Source organism: Bombina bombina, chromosome 4, assembly GCF_027579735.1.
Source record: "Bombina bombina isolate aBomBom1 chromosome 4, aBomBom1.pri, whole genome shotgun sequence".
Lineage (NCBI taxonomy): Eukaryota > Metazoa > Chordata > Amphibia > Anura > Bombinatoridae > Bombina > Bombina bombina.
Window position 1 is genome coordinate 808,741,749 of NC_069502.1, and position 7,455 is coordinate 808,749,203.

Sequence of the window (7,455 nt, forward strand, 5' to 3'; positions counted from 1 at the left end):
GAGTTGGAGAAAATACTGCAAGATACCAATATGAAGATCGCTGAGCTGAAAAAGGTAATAGAGGAGAGGAAACGCACAAAATTTGCCCGAGATGAATCGGATTACTCCACTGGTAAAGTGTATAGATGGCGCTATGACCCAGAGGGCGCCCAACGGAGATACACGCCGCGCACCAGAAGACGTCAGAGCCATGGGCCGACGCTAAGCGGCAGCAGCACAGAATCACAGGATTCATCGCCAGGGGAGTCAGACCCAGACAGAGACGAGGTGGGCGCAAACATCGGCGGCAGCTCAAAGGAAACAAAGAAGGATACCAAAAAGAAGACAGCACGACCATTACGTCCAAGACGAGGACACTATATGGGAACCACCATGATGATAAACAAGAAGAAGTCCGGTCACCAGGGGTAAGCAATGATGTTGAGACTGTCATACCAACATACACCCCACCAGAGACATACAAGAATAACGTCATTAACATTTCTAAACATGAACTCTCTATACCTGAACTGGAATTGTTAAATAAGGGTCTCTCTTTCTGCCCAGTAAAAAATTGTAATTTTTTTCAGTTGCAAAAAGACCTGCATAGATTTATAAGAACTTTAAAGTTGAAAACTTTGAACTGGGCAGAAAATGTGAATTTAAATAATGAGAATCCAACGATCCATTTAAAACAGCTTGGGTTAAGAAAGAAAAGTAAATTTAACCCCATTGTAAATAATCACAGCATAGGGACTTTTTCAACTTTAGTTCAGAGGGATATTTTAAAATTACAAACGAAAGTGGAGAAATACAGAAAAAATGGAAACACCTTTAAACAGATGGGTAATAATATGACTGTAGACAATCATCTAGCCCTAAAGAATCTACAGGGACACCCTGAAATTATTTTAAAAAGAGCGGACAAGGGAGGAGCTACAGTGGTGTTAGATAAAAAGGCCTATATTGATGAAATTAAAAATCAATTGAATAATAAGGCAATATATAAGAAACTTAATCATAACCCTGTATTTAAATTACAAAAAGAAATTAAAATGATAACTTTAAAGGCTGAAAACAAAGGGATAATAGGTAAAGATGTTGTTTCTTTTCTGCAGGTAGATAATCCATATACACCTGTAATGTATGTTTTACCCAAAATACATAAGGACATTAAAAACCCTCCAGGGCGTCCTATTGTTGCAAGTACCAATTCAGTCTTTACAAATATTTCAATATTTTTGGATAAGATCTTACGGCCCTATGTTGAACGCTCCAGTTCCTTCATTAAAGATACTAATGATTTTTTATGCAAATTGGACTCCTTAGATCTCCCTAGTAGTAAATTTATTATGTTTAGTTTAGATGTAGAGAGTCTCTACACTAATATAAAACATTCAAGTGGCATTGATGCTGTAGAAAATACATTAAGAAATGACATTCAATACACCTCTGCACAAATAGATTTTTTTATCCAGCTTCTGACAATTATACTATGTGGGAATTACTTTCTCTTTCAGGATGACTATTTCCTCCAACTCCAAGGTACTGCCATGGGTTCTAACGTCGCCCCAAATTATGCAAATATTTTTATGAACCTCTTTGAGGAAAAATTTGTTTTTTGTAACGAATTATTTGTTCAGTATGGCGCCACCTGGTGGCGGTATATTGACGATATTTTCGGCATTTGGTGGGGCGACGTTGGAACCCTTAAAAGGTTTGTGGATGATTTAAATTCATCAACAAGATATATAAAATTGAAATTGACTTGGAGTGAGGAGGTGGTTGATTTCCTGGACGTGAGAGTAATGAAATTTGGCAATCAGTTTAAAACTGATTTATTTAAGAAAAAAACTGACCGAAATAGTCTTTTGCGCTTTGAAAGTGCTCATCCGCCTTCTCTCCTAAAGTCTCTACCCCACAGTCAAATGTTGCGAGTGCGCAAAATTGTCTCAGATGAGAAAACATTAAATAAGAGATTGACTGAGATGGGTGAGAGATTTCTGGAAAGGGGTTATCCCAATAGTCTAATAACGAAAGAAATTGAGACTGTAAAATTAATTCCAAGAATAGATTTATTGCACCCTAAGGATAGAGCAAAGAAGGAAAACAATCAGAAAGATAGACTTATCCTTGTAACAGAATATAATGCACAGAGTAATGAAATACAGCGCATCATTAGGAAACACTGGAATATTTTATCTGATTGTAACCCATCTATTATAGAATTTCAGAGCCCTCCTATGTCTGCTTTTAAAAGAAGTAGTAATATCCAAAATAAATTGGTCAAAGCTGACATTGGCCCTAGCACTAAAAACAAAAATAAACCTAGGTATATTACTACAAAAAATACAGGTTGTTATCCCTGTCTAGGGTGTTCCTGTTGTAGTAACATGAGTAAAGGGTCGGTTTTTTATCACCCTCACACTGGCAAAAAGTATAACATAAAAAGTTATTTTACATGCTTGACCACTTTCATAATATATATGATTAAATGTCCATGTGGGGGGGTTTATATAGGGGAGTCCACTAGATCCGCTAAGGAAAGAATAATTGAACATAAGAGCAATATTAGAACTGGCAATGTGAAAGCTCCTCTAGCTGCCCATTTTATACAAGCAAACCACTCTATAAGTCAATTGAAATTTCAAATAATTGACAAAGTTGATATTCCACGTAGAGGGGGGGATAGAGAAATTCTATTAAAGCAAAAAGAAGCATATTGGATATATGAACTAGGGAGTCTGGAGCCTAAAGGTTTAAATAGAGACTGGGACCTTACAGTATTTCTATGATTATTATTGATAAGATGTAAATCATAACTGTTGTGAAAGTTTGATAAGAAATTAGTAATTTTACTAATCATGGATACACTGCAATGTATACAGAATAGGAAATGTATAAATGTAAGCTTATGAGTAAGTTAAGTGTTTGATAAGAAAGAGTTAAATACACTTGAGCGCCACCTAGTGGTACACATGTATATAAGTCACTTGTTAGTTTGTATCAGGTATGGCATGAATAAGGGAGACTAATCCCGAAACGTTGCCTTTTTTACCTCCTTAATAAAAGAATATTGCATCTGCTGTCACCTGCCTGCTTTTCCTTTGATTTATGTACTGGGGACTTAGGCAGTGGTCCCTGGGTGACGTGCAGCACCTAAGCCTGTTGTGCTGAAAAGCTATACCGAAATTTACTATTTACTCTCAGGCAGCAGATGGATGAAGACTTCTGCCTGGAGGATGATGATCTTAGCATTTGTAACTAAGATCCAGTGCTGTTCCCACAGAGGCAGAGGGGTACAAGAAACTTCAGTGTGAGGAACGTTTTCATGCTTTATAGCAGTGAGGTATGTTCAGTCATTTTTTCTGGAGAGACTGTGTATTTCAGAAAGGCTGACAGTATCCCCATAAGGGTAAGGTAAGCAGTAATCCTAAGAGCTATAGAAAGGCATTACTAAGCTTGCATAAAGGGTTAGTTAAAAAATGGTTGACACTGAGTTTTGAATGTTTGTGGGCAAACGTTTTTATGAACTGGGAGTGCTGCAATAATTTTGTGGGCAATAACGTTTTTTGGGCAAACTTTAATGAGGGTACAAAAAAAATATGTTAGAAATGCCGCTTGGGTAAAAAATAGTAACTTTATTTCACACAATTAAAATATTAGTGCTATCGTGCAGTAAACTTTAAAAATAGAGAATAATAATGTCACAGAAACAGGGCAGTCTGACGCGCTTCGGCTCTTGTGCCTTATTCATAGACTCTATATGCTCAATCTTCCTGTGGAGCTTTAAATGCCCCCTCACAATCTCATTGGTCGTGTGGGGTAACTCTCTCCTCCCTCTTACTTATCAGACATTGGTTTCAATAAGACTCCCACTACACACCTCTTTACACACCCCCTTACAAACCTGTCTATTCAACTGCTGTAAATCTCAGCTGAAAATTAATGCCTTGCGCTCTATATCATTGTCTTATATGGAGGCATCTTGCGTACAAAGTCCTGCAGTATTCGGATCGTTATATGCAGGCTTTTGTAATGAGGACTGGGTGTTAGCTACAATAACCACCGATAATTTGTTAGCTCATACTCAGTGTAGTTATTGAATGTCAACTCCCAATGTTATCCTATATTATCAAAGATTGTTAGAGCGCAAGGTAACAGTTAACCAGAATAAACAAATAGTAATAAATGTCCCTGCTTGTGAATGAATAATTAATTTAATGTTTTAATTTAACATACATATATAATTTGTTTTTTTGGGGGGCATGGAGTTTGGTTTCATCACCTAATTATTGTCAAGCATTATGTCAATCTCTCTCTCATACAACAGATAAGTATGTAATATAATGCCGGGAGACCTTCCCTTATTTTTGAGACTGGCTAAATGCACGACAGTTAAGTGTGTACCTGGCCCCATGTCCAATATGATTACTCCCAGAAATTTATTATATCATCATAATATTGAGACCTGCTGGTCTGCGTGTATTTAAAGTGAAAATCCAGTATGCCTCTCTACGGAACAATTAATTTGTCCTATTGCCCCCTCTGGGTTGTTTGTCTATCACGTCTATTATAGTCCATCTGAGGGCACTAACATCTCCCTGATGATCATTTAAAAAATGTTTGGCTACTCCAGTAGGAGTTCTTTCTTTATCAATATCATTAAGGTGCTCCCTAATTCTCGTTCGTACCTCTCTGGAGGTGCACCTGCTGTTCATATGGATGGGCAGCGGGGAATCTAGCGAGCAGTTTGTGTCATACCTTAACAGCAACGAAGTGGGCCTGTCATTCACATTTTGTTTTGATACGAATCAAGTGGATTACTTGGACATTACATTAATAGGTGATGTCGTTGCTGGTGGGGTAAAGACTAAACTCTACACGAAGCCCATCTCAGCCAATTCACTAATTCATGCAAGGAGTAGCCACCCACACCATTTGCATTATGGTGTGGCAAAAGGCCAACTAATCAGAGCAAAACGTAATTGTACAGAGGACTCTGATTATGTGACCGAAAGCATTAAATTGGTTCAGAAGCTGAGAGAGAGGGGCTATCCAGAGGGCACAATTAATAGAGCTTTGAAGGAAGTTAACAGTGTGCCAAGAGAGACGCTGTTAAAACCCAAACCCCCTAGACAAAAAGACAAAAGTGAAATTACATTTGTAACCACTTACACCAGTCAGTTCAACGACATTTGCAATATTATTAAAAAGAATTTGCAAATATTGAGAGGTGATGATGCATTGAAAAGTGTGGTTGACAAAGGCTGTAGATTTGTTTCAAGAAGGAATATTACTATTGGTAATATGATCTCACACAGTATGCTGAAGAAACCAAAGAAAAAGAGTAGCTGGTTAAGTTGCAAAGGGCACTAAAGATGTGGCACGAGGTGTTGTACAGCTTGCAAATACACAACAGTCAACAAGGTGTTTCAATCCACACAGACGCACAAAGTTTATGATTGTCAAAAATGTACAAATTGTAGAACCGAATATGCAGTGTACATGGTGACATGCCAGCAATGCAAATTACAATATGTAAGGTGCACCTCCAGAGAGGTACGAACGAGAATTAGGGAGCACCTTAATGATATTGATAAAGAAAGAACTCCTACTGGAGTAGCCAAACATTTTTTAAATGATCATCAGGGAGATGTTAGTGCCCTCAGATGGACTATAATAGACGTGATAGACAAACAACCCAGAGGGGGCAATAGGACAAATTAATTGTTCCGTAGAGAGGCATACTGGATTTTCACTTTAAATACAAGCAGACCAGCAGGTCTCAATATTAAGGATGATATAATAAATTTCTGGGAGTAATCATATTGGACATGGGGCCAGGTACACACTTAACTGTCGTGCATTTAGCCAGTCTCAAAAATAAGGGAAGGTCTCCCGGCATTATTTTACATACTTATCTGTTGTATGAGAGAGAGATTGACATAATGCTTGACAATAATTAGGTGATGAAACCAAACTCCATGCCCCCCAAAAAACAAATTATATGTGTATGTTAAATTACAACATTAAATTAATTATTCATTCACAAGCAGGGACATTTATTACTATTTGTTTATTCTGGTTAACTGTTACCTTGCGCTCTAACAATCATTGATAATATAGGATAACATTGGGAGTTGACATTCAATAACTACACTGAGTATGAGCTAACAAATTATCGGTGGTTATTGTAGCTAACACCCAGTCCTCATTACAAAAGCCTGCATATAACGATCCGAATACTGCAGGACTTTGTACGCAAGATGCCTCCATATAAGACAATGATATAGAGCGCAAGGCATTAATTTTCAGCTGAGATTTACAGCAGTTGAATAGACAGGTTTGTAAGGGGGTGTGTAAAGAGGTGTGTAGTGGGAGTCTTATTGAAACCAATGTCTGATAAGTAAGAGGGAGGAGAGAGTTAACCCACAGCTTCAGGCGACCAATGAGATTGTGAGGGGGCATTTAAAGCTCCACAGGAAGATTGAGCATATAGAGTCTATGAATAAGGCACAAGAGCCGAAACGCGTCAGACTGCCCTGTTTCTGTGACATTATTATTCTCTATTTTTAAAGTTTACTGCACGATAGCATTAATATTTTAATTGTGTGAAATAAAGTTACTATTTTTTACCCAAGCAGCATTTCTAACATATATTTTTTGAATAATTTTGGCCAAGGAGAAGAGGGCCTTTGAGTGCTGCTATAGGGTGTTTAGCCCGGGTTTACCCGAGGGAGCTCCGGCTACACACTTGCATTTTTTTTCTGCCAAGACCGGTGTAAACTGTAAGTTACCTGGACAACTGTTCGCCAAGTCTGCCCCGCCATTGGTCAGGCGCCATCGGAAGAATCCCGCAACCGCGACAGAGCGGTGAGATCGGGTACCGAGGATTCAACCGGTATGGGGTCAGACAGAAGAGACGCACAGAGGTGAGAACATATGTCATAATTTCTTTCAGTCACCGATAGCAGCACGGATACTCACTAGCCAGCGGAACAACCCTTTGTCTACATTTATTGAGGGTACACTTGGCTTAATTTTGGGTCTCAGAACCCACATGGCTAGTTTAAAACCGCTCTGGTGCGGTTCTTTGAGGCTGTAGAGACATCGAGTGAGATGGGCGGGGCCTATTTTCGCGCCTCAGATGCGCAGTTGTTTTCACGCAGCAAGCTCCAACTCCTGAGGGCCCTTGTGGATGTTTTGGGCCAAATTGAACCTTTAACCCCATATTTACCATCCCTGAGGGCAGGTAGGAGCCACAGCAGGGCTGTGGCAAGGTGCTGGTGGGTGTTTTTCTAGAAATTAAGGCCTTATTTCAATCCGGTTTGCACATTAAAGGGTTAAATGTTAAATTTCCTTGTGGGGCAAACTTAACTACACATATTGAGTCTGCTGTAAAAAATTTGAAAAATTTGGTGCATTTTAAAGCAGTTTTGCAGAACGTGTATGCTTTTTTTCTCTTAAAGGCGC